Genomic DNA, 26,618 nt, shown 5'->3' on the forward strand with positions numbered 1-26,618 from the left:
AAGGGGAAATAGAAAACAGAGTTCTGAGGGAGGGGAGTGTTAACATTCCCTCAACGAAAATTATGAAAAGGCCACATTAGCAAACAAATTCATTAAATTGCAAATTAATGGGTCTCTGAATACAGCTGAGGCAAGAGAAAAAATGTTGGGAAATGGATGGGCCCTAGAAACTGCTTCAGGGCCTGCTTTCTGCCACCTTTACACTCTGAGCAAGATACCCTATTTATTGCTCAGTTTCTACAAAATGAGGACACTAGGGGGTACCTTCCAGAACTGTTGTAAAGATGAAATGAGGCTTAAAAACAGAATATATGTTAAAAATTCGGAATTGCTGAATAAAATGTCATTTGGTTTTGATGGCCTTCCATGAGTATTGGTTGAGCAAATACTTTCCTTATTTAACCTTGGATTTACTGTCAGGCCTCTGTTATTTCTATTAATACGTTTACAGTATGATCCATTAGTGATGTATATCACATTGTCATACAAGTGCATTAAGTGTAATATGTCAGAATTAAGGCAATCTGTCTCAGTGTGCTTCCTGTCATCACCTCCATCCAATTCAAACCCCATCACCTCTCCTCCAGATCACTGGCCTCCTTAGGAGTTTTTCCAACATGTGTTTCATCAGACTAAAATTGATCCACATTGCCAAAAATTAATGAAATTAAGTACCAGTTCCTTATTCTGGCATTCCAAGTCTTCCAAATATGTCCCCAAAATACCTTTCCAGCATTATTCCTCAGAAAATCTCTAGATATTACCTATACCCTAATGAAATTCATCATTTTGCTTTTCCTAAGATGTGTTCTGCATCATTTGCTCCTTGCCTGAGCTGTCTGCTCCACTTGAAAACCTTTGCACCAATCCAATCATTCTTTAAGACAAGTTTCAAACTCGCAAAAAATAAAATGAAGCATGTCAATAATGAAAGCACAGTGCATAGAAAGTCACAAGAACTTATGTGATGTGCCAGGCAAGACCACAACTTACAGACACCTATAGAACTGGAAAGATAATGTCAGCCTCTGTTATAGCAGAAGTTTGCATCGTTCCTGGCATAAGAATTTTGGAAAAACTCCTCACCCTTGGAACATTACTATACTGAACAAGTAGACAGTACCCAAAAATCTGTCAACTATGACAATAGCGAGCTGTCTTTTATGTACAGTTCTCATCACATAAGCTCAACCTAAATGGTGCCAAAACAATCCATCATTTTGTTTTATTTGGTATTTTAATGCAAAACAGGTCTCCCAAAAATCTATCCAAAAGTTGTATTTTCCAGACCTTTAACAAAGAAACTTCTTAGTTGTTTTGTTTTGTTTTGATTTCTTCTGAAACATTGGTAAAGCAATTGCAAGCACATATTATCTTGTGTTTTTTATCTGCACGGGGACTTTTTAAAAAATTTAAAACCTTCTAGTTTCATAAAGTTTGGGCAAAGGATCCATAGGCAAGAAAAAGAAAAGTTAAATTAGATTTTAAACCATCTGTTACTCGCAAAGAAATCGCCATATATTGCCCAAGACAGATTTATTTCAGAAAGCTTTCATTGGCGCTAACCATTTAAAAGTATGCAAGCTCCGAGTGGTGAAGTCAATGTGTAAAGTACAAGGCCATAAAAGTAACCCTCAAACAGAGGCTACATGAGGAAGGGCCATCCTCTGAGATTAAGTAGCCAAAAATCCACACAAGATGGTTGGAATGAGTGATCCAAGGCTGAGCCACTCAACTGCTGAGGAAGCAAAAGGAGTCCCAGCAAGGACTACTACAATTTCATGTCCATAAAACTTGCCAGGAGTGACAAGACAACAACCGCAGCCTTTCTCAGAAAAATAAATAATCTTTTTTTTCCCTTCTTAGGGTAGCTATGACATACCAAATATTGACAGGCTCTGGTTAGAAAGATGATTTCCCAAAAGCAAGCCATCCTGTGATGTGATATGCAGATAATCTGCCACCAACATTAAGGGGTCTCACCCTACATCATCATGGAAGATCACCCAGTGCATACTGACTACCTGTTACGTACAGTGCCTTACAAAGATTAAGGCAAGACAAGGCAAAGAAGTCAAGCTTTATTCAGCACCTCGTACCAGGTACGCAGCCCCAAGTATGCTCACACCGACCTCACTCAGTGCCCATGAAACCCTTGAGTTAGGTATTATTATTCATATGTCTACAGATGAAGAAACTGAAGTCAGAGCCATTAAGCAGTTTGCCAGGTCACAGACACAAATTACGGTCATAAATGTCACAGTTTGAACCTGGGCCTCTCTGCCCCAAAGTGCGTGCCCCCTGCAGGGTATCCGAAAAGCCCAACTTATTCCCTCAAGGAATGTGTCATCTGGTGACTCTGGAAGCTTTGAGAATCATAACATGTAAGGTGTATTAGAATGAAACAGTTTGGTGGTGAAATGATATAAGCAGAAGAACGGTATCTTAAATATAATGGAAGGAGAAAAAGAAAAAAGAAGGAAATTAGTAGTGTTTTGCTGACACTGTCCAACAAAGAGAGTGGCCCTCTCAAACATCACCCAGGGCTAATTAAAATAGATGGCCTACTTGGCAAGTAATTCTTTTTAGTGGAGAAAAATGATTCTAGAAAGTAGCATAGCTGGAAGAAAATAGACTTTTAAAACAATCCATTGAAATTTATTCAAACCACATTCACTGTGTTTCTAAGTCACATCCTCAAAGAGGAATGCCCTGGCCAGCAAACCCAAACATCTAATTCATCAAAAAGTTAGATTTTGCATTGTAAATTCATAAATTGGCCTGTTAAAAAAGTAATGTCCGATTCTTTAAAAATTATAAAAGACTCATGCTCCTGCTCCATCATCTCTGGATGAAGTAATAAAATCAAATATCCAATTCTATTCAATACTGACCCTCACCAAGGCTCAGGACTATAGCTGCCTCCACCAGACAAAGGGCCAGCATTGACTTTCATGCTTCCCTTAGCATTTTCAAGGTACTCCATGGAATCTAATTCTCCTCCTGGTTACAGGAACACCCAAAAGGAAAAAAATCATTTTCTACTTAATATCTTAAGAAACCTGAGAAATACATATGCTTTGCAACACTCTCAGTGAGGGAATAAGTACTAGGAGATCTTAAGGTTGTGATTTATTTTTTTTAAGTTTATTCATTTATTTGTTTAGTAATCTCTATACTCAACATGGTCCTCGAACTCACAACCCTGAAATCAAGAGTTGCATGCTCCTCCAACTGAGCCAGTCAGACTCCCAGGTTGTGATTTAAATCAGTATATTCTAATTTTCTTTTCCAATAGAGTACATTTATCTGTCTGTAGCACTTTTATGTAATTGCAATTCCCTCTTAGTTTCACACTGGTAAGAGCTTGGATCCATTAATGCTAAGGATGGCTGCTGACTATATCTTTAAATTACAGAGGTTGAACCATATGACGTAGCCATTAGTTAACCATTTTTACATATAAAAAGAACAATTTCATAGATACCAATGAACGAACAAGTGAATATAATGAAAAATTCCAAGTTTCTGGTGTGCTAAGGCATCTCTAAGCAGAACCTTTCCTTCCTCTAGGGGCTTTCAGTGTTTCTCTACAAGCTGCCTCTAGGTGCCTTTCAACCCCACAGACATCACATGTCAATCCCCTAACTGCCATGGGAAGTTTTGTTTCGGAGAAACCATAAAGCAGAAAAATCCAGGCTTCTTTCAGGGGATAATGCCAAAACCATAGGAAATAATGAGGGAAAAAAAATGGGACCTTTTAACTTGTGAAGGCAATAAAAACGTGTTCCAAAGTGTAAACAGTTTAAGACACTATAATACCTGCTCCTCTACCTCAGCAAAGAAGTTTGTTCCATCTCTGCTGAAGAAAATCTCTGTGAAGACATTATAGGTGATTTAGCTCCCAAACTAGTTTGGTCCTGTATGATCTGCACCCAATTGTCTTTATGGACTTCCATAAAGTGAAAGCTTCAAAGACGCTTCACCTAGGTCCCCAGGCTGGGCTGGCACTGGGGCCAATGAAAGCAATCCCTGATCCCTTAATTCGCAGGGCTGAGGCGGCTCCCCAGTCTCCCCTTTCTGCTGCCCCTCCCCGCCTTGCTGGGAAGTGTAAATGGAAGGATTTGGTTTGATCCCCCAGGAGGCAGAGTACAAAAACACCGTATGAAAATAAAGTATACAGGATAACATGCTCACTCTCTGGGGGTGTCAATGTTTACAGTGCACACTTGCTGCAGATCCTGCTCTTCCTCTTCGGGCCAGCATCCAATGGTCCTGATTAAGGTCACCTAGGCCTTCTTTTCTCAATCGCACAGAAACAACTCATCTTGACAAGGGTATACATGTGGGGATGCGAGTGTACGTAGACAGACATGCTCAGGAGAACGTGTGCGAGTAATCCTTTTTCTCTAGACCACACCCATTCTGGCCAGGATCATGATGGTTTAGTTACTGTTCATAGAAAAGACAACAACAAAGAAGGTAAGAGGTCTGGTCTTTCTCCAAATGAAGGAATGATCATCAGTGACCACTAACATCACAAAAGGTATACAATAGTTATTGGTCTTAATCTTTTGAGTTATTCTTGCTTTAAAAAATATATATTGATAATGACAATCTAGACTGAATTAGACCAATCTCTAAATCTACCAATTTGTAGAAAACAGAAAGGGACAAAGGAACAAAAAATAGAGTGCACAGGTCCAGCTCTATATAAGTGTAGATTTGATGGTGAAAGCATTTGGAAGTTCTTTTTAACCTCTGGACAAACAAAATGCCCAGCACTTGGCTCCATCTAAAACATCTCTGCCATGTGGGCATTTCCTCACTGCCTCTAGAGGTATCTCACATTTGGGAAGACTTAAAGCCACCCCTGTATTTCTTCTTCTTGTTAAGCAAAAGCCTGCCTCTCTTTGTGCCAGGCATGTCATAGGGAGTGTGGTTAGTCTGGCAATTGCACTTCCCAGAATTCCCTTCCCCCTAAGATTTTGGGTTAGAGTTGCCAGAGGATGATCATGGGCAAGATTTCGAGAGGCAGAGTGAAGTCTTCAGCAAGATGTGGTGGCAGAAAGACATAGAAGAGCCTAGAAGGTCCCTGGTGATCTCACTCTCCTCTACTACACATTTAGCGTTTCTTCCCAGTTGTGAGCCCCATTGGCCAACAGTGTCCCACAACCAGTCACTCAGTCACACATCTTCTGCAGCTATCCAGAGGCAACAGCTTCCCAAAGACAGTCCACCAGCTCTCCCTTTACAGTCCCGCTTCAGCAGATCCATGGGCTTGTCTTCTCAGATCTCCCGGCAAGCTCTGACTTGCCCAGCTTGGTCACTGCTTCACTCATTTCTTAAAGGAATGACTCCTTCTCTGATCCTCCAACTCCCTTTTCTGGACCTTTCCTTCCCCTGATCCTCCCACAATTGTGTAAAGTTTAATTCCTATAATAAATACCTCAGCCCACACTCAAACTGGCACCGCTTCCTGGTGGAAGCCTGTATGATACAGCTTTATCATCTGCTGGACCTGGTTCTGCTTCCCAGAGCCTTCCACGATTGACAATTCTAATCCTGCTACAGGAGAGCCTGCTGATGTCTGGAGGGTTGCCATGATTTTTCACTGCAGACCTCATTCCTTCTGGCTATTATACCTAGCACCTCAGTGTTTCTGCTGGGACACAGTTTCAACCCCTCTCACTTCAGGTCACTCCCCTAAGAAGACTGCATGAGGCATTTAATCAGTGTCTTTTGTTTAATTGGAACTCCTTTATTCCAGCTTCTTGAATCATTATTCCTGGTGCTTTATTCTACACATTCAGTGTTTCTTCCATTTAGTCACATCTGACTAGTATGCTTTCATGTCTTTACTTAAACCCACTGATCCACAGGAAGGGATCAAGGACAAAGTGTTGCTGATACAGTTTTCTCTTAAGAAGTCTCTTTTGGATATGACTCTCAAGTCCAAGTTTTCATATGACCTGAGGTAAATCAATACCTGATCTAGGAGACTTGGTCACATCAGATAGTACAAAGGTTAAACAGAGATATGCCACAGTGGCTTTAAATCTAGAAGAATAGTGCATCATTGAAAATAGGGACAGTTGGCACCTGGATGGCTCAGTGGTTGAGTGTCTGTCTTTGGCCCAGCTTGTGATCCTGGGTCTTGGGATCGAGTCCCACCTCAGGCTCCCCACAAGAAAGCCAGCTTCTCCCTCTGCCTCTGTCTCTGCCTCTCTCTGTGCATCCCTTATGAATAAATAAATAAAATCTTAAAAAAAAAATAGGGACAGATGGGGCACTTGGGTGGTTCAGTTAGTTAAGCCTCTGACTCTTGATTTCTGCTCAGGTCATGATCTTCAGATCCTGGGATCAAGCCCCATGACCAGCTCTGTACATAGTGGGGAGTCTGCTTAAGGATTCTCTCTCACCTTCCGCCCCTCCCCCCACCACAAGCTCACACATACACACATGCACTCTCTAACAAATAAATCTTAAAAGAAACAAAAACAAAAACAAAAACAAAAACAAAAAAAACAGGGCAGCCCAGGTGGCTCAGTGGTTTAGTGCCACCTCTGGCCCAGGGCCTGATCCTGGAGACCGGGGATCGAGTCCCATGTCAGGCTCCCTGCATGGAGCCTGCTTCTCCCTCTGCCTGCGTCTCTGCCTCTCTCTCTCTCCTCTCTGTGCATTCTCATGAATAAATAAATAAAATCTTTAAAAAAAAAATTACTTACAGAGGAGGAGGAGACAGCAATGGACACCTGACTTCTCTGAATACACGTTGTTTTACATGACTTTAAAACAAAATTAAGGGACGCCTGGGTGGCTCAGCAGTTGAGCATCTGCCTTCAGCTCAGGTCATGATCCTGGAGCTCCAGGATGGAGTCCCATATTGGGCTCCCCGCACAGAGCCTGCTTCTCCTTCTGCCTGTGTCTCTGCCTCTCTCTCTGTGTCTCTCATGAATAAATAAATGAAATCTCTAAAAATAATAAAATAAAAAATAATGATAAAAATAAAATAATAAAATAAAACAAAATTAAATAAAATAAAATTTAAGATATGTACAACTCTAAAGCAAAATGAAACAAATTTAACTACCTAGGAAGTTGGTAGATTGTACAGAGCTGGCTTCTACTGACTAAAAGTCAATAGTTTTACAACCCTAGGGATATATACTCTAAAGATGAAAAGGTGGAAAATAAATTTAAACTATTTTTGATAATCATGCTTTAATAATAATTTATATTGTTATTCTGATTTATATATAAATTTATAAAGACAAAACAAATAAGGATCAGTAAGAACCCATTATTTAGTTTCTCTTTAAAAAAGAAATAAAAAGAGGAAAGAGAAAAGGTGGGAAGGGGAGAGAGGAAGAAATAAGGGAGGGAGAGAGGGAACCATCAATTCAATAGCAATAAGCACCCCTCACATCCAGGTTGTAGTCTCCAAACAATACCATTTCCCATAGAAGAATGTCGGTTTCTTGAAAAAAATGCCCAGTTCTAGGTTTAGGGATAGAAATACACAAGATGAACCTAGAACATTTTGTCATACCAGCAAATAAGAAAGCTATTGATAATGATTGAAGGACTCATAAGCCAAACATGAAGAGGCTCCCACTGGCCAAAATAGGACAATTTGAGCATTGATAAGAAAATGCATGAAATAAAGAGGAAATATGTTTAAGCATCCATAAGTTCATTATAATACTTTCAGCAAATGAAATAACCAAGTCTGGCTGATGTTAAGAAACCAACCCATTGAAACTAATTTAAAAAAAAAAAAAAAAAAGGGTTAGAGGTGGTTGTGAATATAGCATCTATCTGGCCTTCCCTATGCAAATTATACAACATGATAATCAAATAGTTGGTATACGGATAGTATCCTGGCAAGTAAACTAATAAGAAATAATAGAATTAGAATATCATAAATCTAGACAATGGTTTTCAAAGCTGCCAATGTCAAAAAAAAAAAAAAAAGACCACAGGCACTATGTTCACCTTATTAAAAAAAAAAAGTGTATTTTTTAAGCCATTATTTGTTTAGCAATACTTACTGAAATATTTATGGATGATATGATAGGACTTCTATGCTTTCTTAAAAGTAATCTAGGAAGGGGGCTGAGACTGATATGTAGGCAGAGATACATGTGGAACAAAATTGGCGATAACTTCATGATTGTTGTAGCTGGGAGATGGTAAAGGGAGTTTCCATTATTCTCTCTACTTCTGGAATGTTTGAAATTTTCAATAAAAAGATTTTGTTAATTGATGTTTTGAAGCCAAATTCCCAGTGTTTGAATCCCAATTCAACTACTTAATAGCAACGTAATCTTTGGCAAACTAGAGCAAGGTGTGTAATCTCTCTGCAACTTGGCTTCCCTATCTGTAAAATAGGAACCACACAAACGTTGCCATCTCAATGGGTTGTTGGGAGAATTAAATGAGGCAATATGTGTAAAGTACCTAGAATAATTCTTGATATACAGTAAATGCTTAAATGGGCCCACAAAACTGGATGAAGCCTTGGCTTAGAGCTTCTGGGTCTTCAAACCCTTAAGATTGGCTCATGAGAAATTATTATTCTTTACTCTTAGTGAGGAATATAACATAAATGCAACAATCTCCTTACTCCTCACACAGTAGCTAAGTTGACAACAAAGATTGACTAATCTTTCTCGTTTTCACTATTCTGATACTCCATCTGGTGCTCCCAAAACAGAGGCTTAACACCACATCTTTATGTCAACTCCCCAAGGGACTGCTCTCTCTTCTCTCCCATGGGCTACCTCTAGGGCCAGCCCAGAAGTCCTCCCTGAGACCTCTAGTGGTAGTGTAGTTCCGGAGAAAATGGAGTGGAGTCAAAACCCCTGGATCTTCATTTGTCTGTGCCCCTGAATAGCTGTCACACCTTGGAATAATGGCTTGATCTTTCCAGAATTTGAGTAACAAAATACTGCCATCATCTTTGGAACTCTTGTCTTAAAATTCCCTTTGGAAACTATTAGAAAATTCTTTTGAGCACCTCTTTCTTGCTAATAGCAAGTCTCCAGCCTTTGGGGGTAAAATCATAATCATATACAGACAAGATCATTTGAATGAGGTAGACAATAAAGCTGTCTTTGGCTTAAAAACCAGACGTAACTATTAAATTTCTTTTAGGAATTATACACTGACTTTTTAAAAATCCCCCTCCCCCACTCTCAGAAAGGCAGGGACAGAATTCTCAGATTAAAGATAAATAGCTTCTTCACGTCTGCCTTAAAAAACATTCCTGGGGCGGGGGGGTGTTTGCTAATTATTTCTTTAAACCAAATTCATTTCTTTTAAACCTCGTCTTAAACAGAATCATAGTCATAACATCTACAAAGTACTTGGGTGTGTGAGTTTTATCTTTTGTGCAGATTTAGTCATAGAGGTAAGTTTGCAGACAAAAATCATCAAATTCATTTTTCAGTTAAACAACTTAAAGAAACTCAATACGCACAGGAACCAGATCAGTTGTGTTTCATCCTCTGTAAAATGGGGCTAACAGCAATGTGTCTGCCTCATAGGGTTGTCTTAAGGATTAAATGAGTAAATATATGTTAGGTATTTGGACAAACTAGCTCATAATAAAATCTAGAAGTCTTTAGCTACTAACACCCTTATTAACAGTTAAGGTTCCAGTTTTCGAAAATTGCATGTCTCTCATTTAGTTTCGTTTTTCATTCATCCCACTTATCACAAACTCCGATTCCTATCCCTGAACACATACATATATCTGAGGATTTGAAAGGCTCTTCAAGTTGCTTTCCACGTTTGAGTGGACATTTTGATCTACATAGACAAGCTTATATGGAAATAAATTACACCTATCGTTCAGCAAAAATTGACTGCATGCCAATTATACCCAAGTCGATGCACTAGGAACTGTGGAAATACAAGAAAGGAAAAGGCACCAGCCTCATCACGAGGAGTTTCCCAGTTGAAGAGAAAAATGACATATGAGGTTGGATGACTGCCTAAGGAAGTACACCCTGAGTGCTAAGTGATCAGGCTAGTGAAGGTAATGACAAGACAGACCCAGTGTAAGATCAGGGCAGAGATGTCCCTGGGCACCAGAATACATCAAAATTATTTCCAGGAAGATAGGCTTGAGACATGGCTGAGACATTGGGTAGGATTCAGAAGAGAGCAAAACAGGAGAAGGGCATGAACGAAGGAAGGAGAGATTTTGACACTGATGAGAGCAGAAACCCGTATAAATAAATAGTGGAAGAGAAAGTTAGCAAAGACATCGGATGCTGCAACAGTCTTGAGAATTTCAACTTTTATAAGTGACACAAAGGTAATAGGGTTTTTGAACAAAGCTTTGATATGAGGAAAGTGGAATTTTAAGAAGATTTCTAGCTTTGGGGTCCATAGAGCCTGCTATGGATGAAGTATTTGCAGATATGGGCATTTGTGATTCCCTTCGCTCCCTTTTTCAAGAATTTTGTGGTCCATTTGCCTGTGTTTACAACACCTTTGGTTCACATAATCCCTCAGATTTGAGTTCACCTTTTCAAAAGAGGAGAAGATGGAGGTAGCAGGCATGTAATTTGCCAAAAACTAAATCCATCTTGTACTCAGACCACGTGGCCAAGTGATCCTTAAAATTGAGTACCCATAGCTCCTCAGGCTCTGAAGCCTCTAGAAGAGACACATCCAACCAAATGCTGTCTCTCTTCCTTCCTAGAGAGTTACAGAAATAAAGAAATACTGCTTTATTTCTTTTTCCCTTACAGTAAAAATATTTTTTCTGATTATACAAACAATATTTTTTCTGATTATATAAACAAGACATGATTGTTATCAAAAATTCAAATATATCCAAGTATAAAGGAAGAAATTATCTGAAGTCCCTGAGACAACCACCATTAATATTTAGAGTCACTTTTTAAGCACTTCATCACGTGCACATTCATACGCGCATGTATTCCGTAATTTTAATCATGGTATTGGTAATGCCTTGGTAATGTGAATATCTTATTACTTAGACATTTTGTTTTCTTTCAGCTTTCCCTTCTCCTCTTTCCCACACCCTAATCCTGCTCTTCCCACACCCAGCTTTATATACCTAGTATATATATTCCGTAATTTTATGCTTTTATAAGCATATTAAACATATATAGGAATTTTATTATTGTTAGATTTATAAACATAGTATCCATTACACATACTTCTTTGTATCATAATTTGTCCACTAAACAGTGCATGGTGGAACTTCCTCCAAGTTAAGTGATATCTAATTCACTTTCTTTAATAGTTCATGAAATAAGAATAATTCATATTTATGGAGTACTTCCTAGGTACCAGGGACTGTTCCCATGTAAGTTGCCTGTGTTACTTCTCACAAAAACCTTACAAGATTGGTATTGCTGTTGTCCTCATTTTATTTTATTTTTTTATTTATTTTTGTTGTTGTTGTTGTCCTCATTTCATTCATAAGAAAACTGAGTCATAGAAACAACACCTTTCCCAAGGCTCTTCATGATACATTTAAGATCTACATAGCGATTAAAGCCCAGGCAGCCTGATGGTACAGCTATGCCATTAACTTTTTTTTTTTTTTTAAGATTTTATTTATTTATTCATGAGAGACACAGAGAGAGAGGCAGAGATACAGGCAGAGGGAGAAGCAGGCTCCATGCAGGGAGCCTGATGTGGGACTGGATCCTGGGATTCCAGGGTCACACCCTGGGCTGAAGGCGGCGCTAAACTGCTGAGCCACTGGGGCTGCCCTAGATAGTTTTTTTTTTAATATGATACAGATCTCCAAGCGTGAGACTGCTGGGTTGAAGGATACGTTGTCATTCTCTTTAAATTTTAATACATGTTGCTGCTTCGCTTCCCAAAAGGTATACTTTCAATAATTCTTATTTCTGCCAATAGTGCAGATTTTATTAATTTTTTTAAAGATTCATTTATTCATGAGAGAGGCAGAGACACAGGCAGAGGGAGAAGCAGGCTCCATGCAGGGAGCCCGACGCGGGACTAGATCCAGGATCTTCAGGATCTCACCCTGGGCTGAAGACGGCACTCAACCGCTGAGCCACCCGGGCTGCCCAATAATGCAGCTTTTAAAAATAAACTTTTCTTATCTTCCTTTTTAACTCACTAGAAGAACTTTAAAAATGTTTTCTTTCTCTGCTAACTATATTGAGCTATTTCAAATTCAGACTATATAAATGTCTATCAGTTGTAAACATCAAAAATTATATCACCTTGGGTATTGTTTAAACATATATAAATTAATCCAATGGAATTGATAATCTGCATCTCAACATGCAAAGGAAACATGCGCATGTTGGTGAGGTGGGTGTAGATAGAGACTATCTTGCCTACTAGCGTTCTTAATACAGATAGCAGAAGAGTTAACATTTTTAGGAAAGAGTTAAACACAACCGAGTTTTTAAAGATCACAAGAAAGCAGGCCTAACAGACTGAAAAGAGACTTCTATTAAGAAAAATCTTGATTAACATTAAAAAGCAATCCTTGAGGGGCTGAGGTATTTTCAGGAGTAGCAATCAAAAGAATACCACTAAATCTACCATCCATAGCACATGGAGCTGGACTTTGCCCCCCACCCCCACATCCCTGTTCCTTATTTATAGGCCTGCCTAGTTATCACAAGTGCTGGGGACCATCATTATTTAGAGGACTCATACATATGCAACAGGTATTTCATGGGAGAAAATGCAACTGAGTAATTCCCAACCACCCTAAGATCCAGAAAGGAGGAGAACCTGTCTTACTGGCTCTCTCACGAGTCCCAGGACCCCTTCTACCGTTCCAAGGAAAAGTGGGCAGCACTCAGATACTGCAAAGCGCCCCGCCAAATCAGAGCGCTACCCAGATCTAACCTCTCACTTTAAAGGACTGCACACTTTATGTGTGCAGGAAAGCAGGGTTTTATTTTAACCATGTTTCACAAGCAAAAGCAATGGAAAGAATTCCACGCCTAATCTTTTTTTTTTTTCCTTCCCTTGAAATTTGATCATATTCCTAACTTTAGCCATACTGCCCGGTTTCCTTTCCTTAATGGAGTGAAATTTATGTCTGTGATTAGAGAATTGGCTTGGGAAAACCATTTGAGTTTTATATGTTTTAACAATAATAGATATGAGAACCCTGGAAGAAAACCAGTGTGTTTTGGATGTTAATTCAGACATCATAATGACTTGCTATTTCAATCCACGGTTAGTAGGTAATGGTGGTATTAGACATATTTGGGGGGGGGGGGAAGAGTTGAGTCGAAAGTTTTCACAAGGATAGCATAGTGATAAATTTAAAATTACAGCCTAGATGTGTAGCTTTCCGGCTGAGATGTCTGGGATTATTTTGAAAATAAAGAATAAGGTGACATGCGTTTAAAGAGTGGCTTTTCTGGAAGAGCATTTACTACATGCATGACCCTTGAACTCTAACATTCATAGACACGGGGAAAAAAGGGATCAGATGTTCCTTGCTTTCTACAATAGATGTGTTCCTTAACTGAACTACATTTTTCAGTGTATCAGGGAGACCCAGTATAAATGAGATGAAGTGATCAGCCCTTGAGGGGAGAAGGAGGAAATCCAAGAAATGCCCTTCACCCAACCACAAACAGGCCCCACAAACAGGCCACATCCTCCCGGTGGAGGATGAGGAGGGAGGCACTGCAGGAGCTCCGTCCTCACAGCTGCACAAATCCGGATGGCGGTACCCTTAGAGCAAGTTACATAACATTTCTGAACATCATCTGCAAAATGGGGTGTTATCAGTACCTCACTTCAGAGGGTGTTGGGAGAATTAAATGAGATAATGTCTGTAAAACAGTGAAGACACTCATTACGTTTTAGTTCCTTCCTCCTTCCCACCCAGTTGTTATGCTGGCTTCGGAATAATTGAATTGGAAGAAAGGATTCCAAAAGAAAAGAGGAGGCGGGTATGGGGGTGGAAAGGAAGAGCTGCTTGGGAGTGGTCTGTACTTAATTGGCAGAACAACCTCAATTAAAGAACCTAAGAAACACCACCCATACCTGACGCATAACCTATAGCCAACCTTCTCTTGCAGTGAGGAATTCTTGTGCAATACGAGTAATTGCCTCCTAATGCATTTAATTTCTAAGGTTTTCTAATCAAGGCATTCCCATTTACTTATGTAGCCGTTCCGTAGCTTAGAGATGCTATAAATATACTGTTTATGCCATTCATTTCAATACTGGTCATCTAACTGCCACAGGGCCTCTGACAGTGCTTGTCCCAAAATGAGTAATAAAAATAATTTTAACAGCCTGATAACCTAGGCAATCTTTTCCAGGATATCCCAAGCACAGTGAAAATGAAAAATCAAATCAGGGATGCCTGCCTGGGTGGTTCAGCGGTTGAGCATCTGCCTTTGGCCCAAGGCATGATCCTAGGATCTGGGATCGAATCCCATATCAGGCTCCTTGCAAGGCTCCTGTCTGTGCCTCTCTCTCTCTCACTGTGTCTCTCATGAATAAATAAATAAAAACTCTTTGAAAAAAAAGAAAAAAAAATGAAATCAATGACCCTGGAAGTTTTAAACAAATTCTCAAATTCTTAAAAATCACTGTAGCATGTAACATCCACCGTGGCATGTAGGAAAGCACCTTCGAGAAGCCTAAGGAACTCTTTCAGCTTCTTCATAAGTTAATGAGGATAAAAATAAACGATTACAAATTCTATATACAATGTTTTCTTGGCTAAGAGCTTTCATTTTCTTAGATCGTCACTGGTCATTTCCATCAAACTGACTCCTGTACAGCATTTCCTCACAAGGAACCAAAAGACCACTCGACAGGACTTATGGGCCGTATCACCTGAGATATGTGAAGAACAACAGAATCTCAGTGATGTAGTTGGGCACTTCGTTCCCTGGCAAGAGGCCTGCTTCCACGCACAAGATAAAATTTCAGAGCTTTCGGCCTGACGGAGATACAAATTATACATATTGAGGGCTTTTAGGATGTCTCATGAGTAGATGAAACTGGTGATGTTATCTCCATAAATGCCAAAGGCCTAACATTACAGATAGAGGAGGCACGAAGCGGTTTATCACATGCCCCGATCACTAGCACATGCAGGAACTGAGAGGAAGCAGAACACGTGCTTTAAATCAACTTTAAAGCTAGTGTCTCCTGCAGGTGCCTGTCTTCTTTTAAACAGAGATGTGTCATAGTCAGGTACATGTTGGGAAATCCCTGGCCCTCCTTATGGGAGCTGTTGGATGCTGAGAAAGCGGTCCTTGCTTCACTCAAGAATACATTACCCAATCTCATTACACCACGGTATGAGAAGTCACTGAGCAAGGAGAGTTTCTCAGTTCATCTCTTCTTTGCTCTCCACCTCCCTGAGACTTACCTTCGGAGCCAGCTGGTGCCTGGTCCTATCCGCAATTTGCCACAAGGTTTCTGGGGTTTCTTTAATGGTAACTAAAGACTGCTGAAATGTATTTAAATCGGATTTCGTACCCACATGGCTTTATGCTAGCTTTTCTTAAACGAACACAGAAAAAAAAATCCATTGTAGTAAACTCCCCACTTCCACCGACATCCACTCCATCACACTGCCAGCCCCAAATTGCTTTATTGCAGTGGAATTATGTTATAATGTTAAATTGCTATAATCCAAGTTTCCAAGCTAGAGGAAAAGCAGCACATATAGTCAGTCTCTCTGAGGCGAATTAGCAAATGAAAAGAAGTGCATTGTAGGAGAACTAAGGATGTAAGGAAGGAACTTGGGGGGGGGGGGAAGAAGGAAGTAACTCCCCTTTGTACATTCCTGGGTTTTTGTCCAGTCTTGTTTTCCTGGATTTCAGGGTGTTGGAGGCAGTGAAAGGATGCTGGAAAGGTGATCGCCACTTGATGCATGTGGCTAAAAACCTCGATGAATTCAACCCTGGCTCCTGCCACTTCTCTCTCCTCTGTCCCCCGCTGCCTTCCATGCTCAGCTGGGTCCTCTGAAGTGGTGAGTGGCTGATACAGGCACTGGAGCAAACCTTTTTGGAAGACAGTTCCTCCTCGTTGCAAATAAGTTGTAATAAAATCAATAAAGCACCACTCCCAGGAGCCTGTACTCCACACAGGAGTTACACTGTTCCACCGAATACTTCTTTGACTTGAGATTCCACTGCGACTGCCCACCCCTTCACTGAGTAAACCATTCATTCAGAATCACGACGATGAATCATGACGTGTTGAGTCCTCTGATAGACACACCACGATGAGACGACGAGGTCCGGGCCCTGCCCTCCACGCTTGGGGCCTTGGTGGCTGAGGGGAAGGAGGGGATGGAGAATCTAACTCCTCTCCGTGGCTCTTTCTCTCCTTTAATCAAGCCCACATGTTCAACACCAGGGAACTAAATGTGGTGAGGAGGGGAGGATTATAAAAATGTTCGCTTTCATCCTACAGATAGGAGAAAACAAGAACATATTGCCATTACTCGACAACTTTATAGCTCCAAACAGCACTAGCGTGCAGTAAATCAACAGAGGGCTTTGCTGGCCGCACGGAATGGGCACCCCACCTTTGCCCTGGAGGGCAGCTCACGCCATTCCAGCCCAGTGCCAGGCTGCCCAGGGCCCTCGACGAGACAAGGAGAAAGGGCCAGGGAAGCCAGGAGGCAGGGAAGGCCCCCTCTGATCTCAGAGCCAACAAAAGCCCTCCAACCCCCAGTCCCTCTGCAGCCTTCCCTCCTGTCTTAAGAAATGACAGAAATCAGGAAATATTACTTCGGCTTGCAGGCTTCTGTCCTGGCCTATCAAACCCACAGAGAAGTCCCAGCAAATTACTGGAAACTGCACTTTGAACCTAGCCTCTGGCAAGGAGCCCAGTCAAACAGAAATGTGAAAGCTCCTTTCCTCTGAGGGGCCCCTGCACCAGGGTGTCCCTATAGACACTCTCGAGCTGATTGCAACAGGTTGGAATGAGGCCCTGAGCCAGGAAAACAAGCCCTGACCAGTAGGATTTCCTACTGCCTGTGTTGTTTCTTAAAAAGGTTTTTTTTGGCTTGTTCTCCGTCATTTTGTTGGACTGGGTTACAGGCTCGGGTCCCATCGAGGAAAAGACTGGCACCATTTTCACAAAATGTCTAATCGTGGTTTAGTTCAAAAACTGCTCCATCAGCCCCACCAGTGAGTACAGTGACGTTGGGGGGCAGGTGGGGGAAGGGGACTGGTCAGGCCAGTTGCTAAGCAAATTCTCTGAACTCCCAGGGAATTGAGAAGTAATTAGCTTGTAAACCCTGCAGATAGTTCCACCTCCAACCAGAGAGACGGTATTTCTCTGCCCACCAGATTTAACTAGGCAGACTTAAAATAAACCAACAACAGGGACTGTCCTAGCAGGAAGAGTCTCTGCAATGCCTGGTCCCATGGCTGTTTCTCCTTCGTAAGAGGAAACAATCAAAACCTTGGCCTCTTTCTAGCTCTGTTCTATTTCTAAGAAAACTCAATTTGCACAAGCAAATAAACCGACTCGTTATAAAACTAAGAGGTCAACGAGAGACAGATAAAACTGAAGGTTAGACAGCTGGAGAAACAAGCCTCAATTCCAGCTGTAGGGGGGAGCTCCGCGGAGGAAGCAGTCAACCCCCTGGGATCTAACAGCAACCTGTGAAGCTGAGGGGGTGCACTCAATGGCCACTCCCTGTTGGATCAAACATTCCTCTCTCAAGCACTAAGACGGAGTCCAGTCGCCACCAGATCTGGCCAGCGGTGACCTAATTCTTCTAACGTGCAATTATTCTAACTGCTTTCTCACAATGGGATTTTCTTCCCTATGACATTTGTATTGTTTCATATGCAGAGTGTGAACAGTGCAGTGATCTGTTCTTCAGATAATTTTACAAAGAAAAGTGCCAAAATGGGGTTTTTAAACCCTGCGTTTTTTTCCAGAGATCTTGCACAGGATGGTGGAACTGCTTGTTCCATCTGTAAGCCACAGCTTCCCCCTTCCCTGCCTTCCTGACCTCTGACTGACCCAGCTCTGCAATAATCAACAGTCAACAAGCACCACACAATTCCACCAAAAAGAAAAAAAAGAATACAATTGGGTAAAGCCTCATTTTAGATCACTCCTAGCTAACCCTGTCATATTCGCGGGAGGGTCCCGTGGCTTTTGCACTTTGACTGATGGTGAATTCTTGCACCTAACTTAGTTTCCCCCTCTGCTACCTCCCAGCGGCCCTAGCAGAAGTATCACAAAAAAAGAACAACAAATCTAGACTTTACATAAAGTCTACAAAGATAGTGTGTACAGGGTAAATCATTGTCTCATCCATGTATTCAATACATGCTTATTACGATTCTAACAAAACAAGTCCTACCATATATATCCCTCCCAGGCTCTGTGGTCTCATCCATAAAATAACCTAGGAGAAAATTACCTAACTCTTGGGGATGTTGTGCCAATTGAGGGCAAGCATGAGCGGTCATATCTAGCATTGAGGAGAGTCCCTGTGAATAGTTGGAATTAGGAGATTCAATGCTAAATAAATAGAGCTGGAGGGGAGCCTCTGGTGCTTTGAGGAGAGTCAAGTCAGCCAGTGTATGAACTCCCCAAGAGGAAGGACTGAAGATATGACACAGGGTCAGGAACTGAGCTAGGCAGATATTGGGAATTTGAATATTTTGAACTCTAATGTGCAAGAGAATCCCCAGGATTGCCTGACCAGCAAGCAGACCCCTCAGCCACCCCCATCTGACCCCCAGAGGTGCTGATCCAAGAGATCTGGTCCCACCCCAGGAGATTCTAATGCTGGACATCCACAAATCGCCTACTCAAAAACACCAACTTAGAATGAGAGGAAGAGGAATCAAGAAGGGAAGAGCAGAGAAGCATGCAAGATAGCAAGAGATGGCCCCAAAATGGAAGAGCCAAGATAGTGTAGCAGCACCACAGAATGTAAACAGAAGACAGTTTGCTGGGGCGCCTGGGTGGCTCAGTGGTTGAGCATCTGCCTTGGGCTCAGGTCATGATCCCAGGGTCCCAGGATCGAGTTCCACATTGGCCTTCCCACTCGGAGCCTGCTTATCTCTCTGCTATGTCTCTGCCTCTCTCTGTGTGTCTCTCATGAATAAGGGAATTTAAAAAAAATCTTTAAAAAAGAAGAGAGTTTGCTAAAGGTCTGGGGGCAGGGGGGCAGGGCAGGACATGGGAGTACTCTGGCAAGGCCTCGACTTCCTATAAGACAGGTAGGCTCGGGGATCCCTGGGTGGCTCAGCGGGTGTGATCCTGGAGTTCCAGGATCGAATCCCACATCGGGCTCCTTGCATGGAGCCTGCTTCTCCCTCTGCCTGTGTCCCTGCCTCTGTGTCTCTCTCTCTCTCTTCCTCTGTGTCTCTCATGAATAAATGAATAAAATCTTAAAAAAAAAAAAAAAAGGTAGGCTCAATAGAGGGTAGAGTAAAAGATTATTTTTGCTATTTGTTAAAATCCTCAAATTCTATTAAAAAACACAATAAACATGCAAGCATTCTTAAATTTGTATTATGCCAATATGATGTTCAAAAGAAAATATTCTAAAATGTTTGTATTATGCCAATATGATGTTCAAAAGAAAATATTCTAAAATGAAGGTTAATCCCAAGTTCTGCCAGAAAAAGCAGCTTCTTCAGGCAATACAGGTGGTTGGCTGCTTGAAGCCATACAACCAAATCATCAGGATCTGTGTAGAACTAAAATCACTCTATGTATACTAATAACAACAGGTTATTCATTCATAATCATCCACTTCTTCAATTCCTTAATTATATTACTAACCTGAAGTCTGAACATATGTTCTAAGACAAAGAGACACAGAAAGCTAGGACTGAGGTTGCAAAGAAGGCCTCCTTTTCCATTTAGAAATCCAAGGGACCAATGAGCTTCAGTTGGGTCAAATCACAGGAAAGACTAGAGCCATGTGGATGGTGACCAGCTACAAATGAGGGGAAACTTCAGATCACCTGCCTACCAAAGTGCCAGTGACAAAAAGCCTTCCCTGGCCCTATCCCATGACCACCCTTTGGATGATAATAGGAAAAAAAAAAAAAAATGTTTTCATTGCCCTATAAAGAAGGCAATATTGAGAGCCACAGAATATAATACAAAGGGATGAAAAATAAGAGAGAAAAAGATGTTTAGGAGATCTCATATGTGACTAATAGGATTTCCACAAAGAATCAAAAAAAAAAAAAACAGGAAATAATAATCATGGAAGAAATTATCAAAGAGATAATATGAGAAAACTCCTCATGCTTGAGGGAGGGCCCATTAAGGGAACAACACACTGAATAATAAAAGATTTACAGCAAAGCACTTGGATGTCAAATTGAAAAGCTACTAAGAGCTTCTGGAAAGAGAAAAAAGGTCACAAATAGAGGACTGGTAGTCAGAATTACTATCCTCAACTGCAATATCCTGGGCTAGGTGACAAAGGATCAATGCCTCCAAAATTCTGAAGGAAAAGATGTCCAATCTAGGTTTATATAACTAGGCTTACTAGTCACTACAGGCAAGCTGGGGGAAGACTACTCTTTCTTCTCTCACTGAGCATGTCTTTTTTTTTTTTTTTTTTGAGCATGTCTTTTTTAAGGCCCCACACTTGGGACTGTCTCAACCTCGGTTGTCTTTAAGGAGCTGCTTTTATCCAGGTAAGATGCGCTTAGGGCTTTCCATGCCACACCCTGTGCTCAGCGGATTTAAATTCTGCTGCCTTGGCTCACAACACCTTGCCTTAACCCTTAGTCTCTTGACCACCTTTACTGTTAACCTCCTTAACTGCTGCCACTCCCCATCCAACTTGGGATCTCAGCTCCACATTTTCATTGTAAGTTTTTCTCCTGGACTCGAGATGTTGGACATGGCTCCTCACATACATCCCTCCTGAATACAGAGGCAGCACCCCTTAGTCTGTGCCACCCTGACAATGAGCCTCAGGCAAGGAAGGTCAAGTGAGGCCAGGTGGAAGCTGAGAGCAAAATGGAAATAAGGAAGTCTGCTGCTAAGAAATGCCTCTGGACCAGAATTGAAGGGTTTTGTATTGTGCCCATATTTGAGCTATCTAGGGTAGAAAAACACATAGGGAATCTGAGCAGAAGCCTTTTAAGAAGTGTGCCTTTATTTGCCTGAAACATTATCCCTGTCATAACTATCAGGATCCTTAAGCCCAATGGTGGGAGAGAACCTCTGTGGCTCTTAGGTTCAGCAGACAAGAGGCAACCCCATTGTCCTACTCCATCAAGAGTAACAGAATGTCCTTAAGTAACAACTTATGAAGCCCAGAAGAGTATCTCAGACATTAGGCCATCCTAGATATGAGGATTTAAAAATTTAGGTAAACTTGATACTGACTTGGAAATATCTGACACAAATTCCCCAAGCTCCAATCCTGGTGTGCCACCAGCACCAGAAACTCAAGGTGTCCAAAATCTCATTCATGACCTCCTTTCCTAAAACTCCTTCTCCTCCAACTTTTTTATTTGAGGCCCTGGCATCACCAGCATCCCTTTCACAGGGTTCCAAAATTGGGCCTTTTCTTTACATCCCCCTACTCCCTCATGCCCAGCCAACAAAATCCCTGTAGGCCCTTGTCTGATTAGTGCCCCTCCTATCCCCTCCCCATCTTTAGTATCAGGTCCTCACTTCCTCTCCCCAGGCCCTACTTTCCCATCTATTGCCACCAAATAAATGAATCCAGGGCAGAATTTGGATCATTTTCTGTAGCAGAGACTACACACCAGCTGCCTCCCAACATCCATCCTCCCTTCTCTCTTAGTATCAGAGGCCTTTCAGCCAGTCACGTTGCTGACTAGAGCAAATTGTACACTTCCCAGCCTCCTCCGAAATGAGGTGTGGCAATGAGACTAAGTTCTGGCCAAAGAGATGTAAAAAACTGGGTCGTGAGGGACTGCTGAGAAGGCTGATGAAAGCAAGCTGACTCAGCTGGGATGCACACCCCGGCACGGTTCCCCCTTCCTCCTTCTAGCCAGCAAGGCAAGCGTGGCAGGTGGGGTCCGGGAGCCAACTGGGACCCTGAAAGAACTAGGAGGACGAAAGCTTGCTTCACTAGAACAGAAGAGCAGAAAACCAGAAGGGGGCCTGGATCCCTAATGACTGCTTGGAGCCCGTCCTACATTGTCCATCTCCGGAGGCTTTTTATATAGGGAAATACAGTTGCTTCCTCACCGAGTGGCTTGGGCCACTCTTGGTCAGGTCTCCGTTACTCACAGCTGCCTTGCAAATCATAACTGACAACATTTTGCTCTCAAAAACCACTGATGGCTCCCGAATTCCAACTACGCAGTGCCCACGCTCCTTGGCCCAGCATCCATGGCAAGCCCAAATCTGGACTGAAACCTCACTTCTGGCCTTGTCTTCTGCTCCTTTGCTTTGTGCAATTTATAATCCAGCCAAAGGAAACAAATGTGATTCCCAAGAAGCACGGCCATCACCAAGTGCCTTTAAGAGAATTGTAAAGGGGTGCCTGACTGGCTCAGTCAGCAGAGCATGTGACTCTTGATCTCAGGGTCATGACCCCACATTGGGCACAGAGCCTACTTAAAAAAAAAAAAAAAAGAATTGTAAAACGTTAGAGCTAACCAACTCAGTGGGCCCCTGGAACAGGGGGTTTATAACAGTTGTTAGCAGTGAATCTCTCTTCCGTTTCTTTTTTTTTTCTCTCTCTCTCTCTTCCATTTCTTAAACATCTTATACAAAACTCAGATAACTCCAATATGGAAAAGACAAAAGCACAGGTGCTCTGATTTGAAAACCACCGGCCTGGCCCCAATTTTTATTTAATGTTCCTTAAAGATGAGGAAACCAAGGCCCTATGGGTGAGAATCAGTATGAACTGCCCCAAGGCTGGCTAGTAGCAGGTCCAAAACTAGAACTTAGGTTTTCCTACACCTACACTTCCCAATATTTTTACCAATGAGTGAGGCCAATATTAGTACTCAATAAAATCAAAACCAAGTGTAGCAAACTTCCAGATACCTGTATTTCTAGTGTAGAGAAGAGGGGATTATACTACACAAGGATTTCCAAGACTTCTCAATCCCCATCACCTAGGGATAGAAAATTAAAAACAAAACAAAAATAAAAATAAATCAAAAAAAAATAAAAACAAAACAATACCAAAAACAGTGGACCCAGGGTTAATTCCCATCAATCTGGCATTTGCCAAACACCAGAATATTTCCTATTCAGACCCATGCCCAAGGGAGCTGCAGTAATTAGCCCAGCATCCGGAGATAAAGGATTATACACCAGGTCAGAGGATGTATCTCCCCATGATCCTCAGAAAACCCTAGTGGCTGGCATTTCAAGTTATTAAAAAACATATATCAAGATGTTGGCTTCTGTGGGAAACCACCTTCCGTTTGGTCCTTTTGCCGTCCTGGGTGGCAAACTGAGTTGAGGATAGTCCACCGTCAGTCCTGCCAGTCCTGCCCTTGGGGTCCCGGAGAAACCCTGCCTGCCCCGGACTAGGTTTCAGAAAGGTCAGCGCTCGGCGTCAGCGGGGGGCAAACGAATCATTAAATGGAGGAGAGGACTTCGAGGCCATCCACATCCAGCCCCACTCGGCTGAGGCCAAGTTCTGCTTCACAGGCTCCCTACAGTTAACCGCTGGGAGCGCGGTTTCCCCTCTCCCTGACGGTGCGGTGCCGCTGCCTCGGGGGTCGGGGGGGTCGCGGCACCGTCAGGACTGGGGTCCAGGGGGCGGGCCCCGAGGAATCAAAGGGCAGCGGTGGCTGACGCGTCCTCGGGGGCGCCCCGGGCAGCCTCCCTGCCCTCGGGACAGAGGGCCGGGCCGTCCCCGCGCCCAGAGCAACCGGGCCCTCGCCGGCCTGCGGCGCGCACAGGTTGGGGCCGGTCCCCCGCGGGCCGCCTCGCGCCTGCGCAGCCTCCCGGCCCCGCCCCGTGTGCCCCGGGGCAAGCGGCCCCACACCCGGCGGGAGGCGAGGACGGTACCGTGGCCGCTGGACGGGCCCTCGCGAGGCGCGAAGGAACGTGGCACGTGCCCGGGCGCGGGAAGTGCTCGCCCGCAGCAGCGATCGTCCGGCCGCCTTACGCCCGCCTCCCACCCCGCCCCCTCCTCGCTGGGCCCCAACCCCTGGGAGCCGGGAGCGCACGCTTCCCTCGGCCCCGTGTGCGCGGCGCCCGGCGCCCAGCACCCAGCGCCCAGCACCCAGCACCCAGCGCCCAGCACCCAGCACCCAGCACCCAGCGCCCAGCACCCGGCGCCCACGCCACGGGCCTCCAGGCTGCTTGGCTCATTGGCTAGCGGGCGCTGGAGAGGAGGCCCGGCTCCTTGGGGGAGACTTTCTCCTATTTTATCATATATTTATTATACATATTATATATTATAATATTTTCTCCCGTTTTATTATACATTTATTATATTATATATAATATATTTTCTCCCGTTTTATTATACATTTATTATATATAATATATTTTCTCCCATTTATTATACATTTATTATATATATTTCCCATTTTATTATATATTTATTATATATAAAATATAATTTTCTCCCATTTTATTATATATTTATTATATTACATATTAACATGATATATTTTCATTTTATTATATATATTTATTATATATTTATATGTGATATTTTCTCCCATTTTATTATATATTTATTACATATAATATATGATATTGTTTTCTCCCATTTTATTATATATTTATTATATATGATACTATAATATTTTCTCCCGTTTTATTATACATTTATTATATATAATATAAAATATAATATTTTCTACCATTTTATATATTTTATATATTATATATTTTTTCTCCCATTTTATTATACATTTTATATTTTATATATATTATATATAATATGTTTTCTCCCATTTTATTATATATTTATTATATTATATATTAACATGATATATTTTCTCCCATTTTATTATATACTTATTATATATTAATATGTGATCTATTTTCTCCCATTTTATTATATATATGATATTATAATGTTTTCTCCCATTTTATTATATATTTATTATATATGACATCATAATACTTTCTCCCATTTCACAGGTCAGCGGCGAGAGCTGCGAGGGCAGAGCCGGGGCAGAGCGAGGGAGCCGCCGGGGGGCGCCCTTCCCAGCCCAGGCTGCCCCCGCGCCCCGCCCGGCCTCCGCCGTCAGACTCGCGCCGCCTTCGCCCGGCGGGTCGCTTCACGCCAGGAAAACCCCGCGGCCCGCCTCGCCCTTGCACTTGCGATGATCACAGGGGACGCTGCCTGATGCAGAAGCAAGCGGCCTTTCGGCAAATCTAATGCTTTTCAACTTCGGTCTCTAAGCAGGGCGCTGGGCTCCCCCGGTTCCCCGAGTGGGGCGCGCGCTCCCGGCGGGCGGGGAGGTCACGTGGCCGCGCCCTCCCGGCACCGGCCCCCGCCTCTGCCGTCGGGGGAGTCAGGTTACCTGGAATGTCGGGGTGGAGGCCGGAAGCCCTGGGTGCAGGGAGCGGAGGGCTGCGGGGAGGTGGGGTGGAGAAACCAGAAACCTGGGAGGAGGGGAACAGGTTTCCTCTTTTAGGGCGCCCGAGCTGCAGGCACCTGGGTCTGGGGGGAAGGCATATGCCAATTGCTTTTGTCTGTCTGAAAACAAAGAGGCAGGGGTGCATTTGTCTCTCTCTCTTTTTTTTTTTTTTCTTTTTTTTTTCTTTTTGCCCGAAAATATATGGGAAAGGCATACCTCAAGTTGTACTGGGTGGGGACCAAAGTCCTTGGCAACCACGCAATAGGACAAATCAGAAGGGTCATTGTATACGCGATGGCTACCGAGAAGGGCTGTATAATAGGCGTATTATGGAATGCACACCTGGCCCCTGCAAAGCCCGGGAGTGAAAAATTGCTTTTGTCGAGCCGAGGAGTGAGCAGTAGGATGAAGGTCTTCCGCTGCAGCGACAGCAACACTGTGCACAATACACAATTTCAGGTATTGTGTGAGGTCTGCAAGGAGCCCCGCCTGTGCACAAGTGTGCACGCCAATCACGTGGGCTCCCGAATACCCCTCCCCACCCCCCCCACCCCCCCCACCCCCATTTTTCCTTAAGACAAAGGAGGAACAACTTCAGGCTGGCCTACCGCATCTGGGCAACTCAAGACCCAAGAGGGCAAGTTCGTCACGGTTCTCTTCGGAGTGTACAGTGGGCAACCTGGAAGAACGGGAGGGCACGGTGTACCTTTAGGAAGGCAGACCCCTCTGGAGGGGAAATGGGGCACCTTCAACCTGAAAACTGAACTGGAGAAGGAAGAGAAATCAGATAATATCCTTTCTGCCGTCCCCTAATACCTTGAGGAGTTCAAAGGTTTTCCAAGCCTGCGGCACTTGGCAATTATAATTACACAGTAAAATACCTAAGGTTAATGAATAACCTCTAAAGGAAGTTACTTCACATAATGACAGCAATTTCTCTGAACTAAATGTTAATAATAAGGCCTGTAATACTATGAGAAGGAAATGGTGGCAATTGGCAAATGGAACTCTGTTGCTTGGTAACAAGACCTGAGGTATGAACATTCTCTTTACCTCACGGGAAAGGGGTGGGTGGAAGGATTGCAGCTCCGGCCTGAACAA

The 26,618-nt window shown here is 42.8% G+C and overlaps 1 long non-coding RNA gene across 1 annotated transcript; it reads right to left on the reverse strand.

Annotated features, from left to right (window-relative positions):
* Positions 1–15,594: 15,594 nt before the first annotated feature.
* On the reverse strand, positions 15,595–23,856 carry LOC112642758 (uncharacterized). The gene is made up of 3 exons (XR_004807002.2): positions 23,387–23,856; positions 23,008–23,078; positions 15,595–16,434 (listed from the first exon to the last, which is right to left on the reverse strand). It is a non-coding gene; the product is annotated as an uncharacterized LOC112642758 (long non-coding RNA).
* Between the last annotated feature and the right edge of the window lie 2,762 nt (positions 23,857–26,618).

The sequence above is a fragment of the Canis lupus genome, chromosome 19 (assembly GCF_003254725.2).
Source record: "Canis lupus dingo isolate Sandy chromosome 19, ASM325472v2, whole genome shotgun sequence".
Classification (NCBI taxonomy): domain Eukaryota; kingdom Metazoa; phylum Chordata; class Mammalia; order Carnivora; family Canidae; genus Canis; species Canis lupus.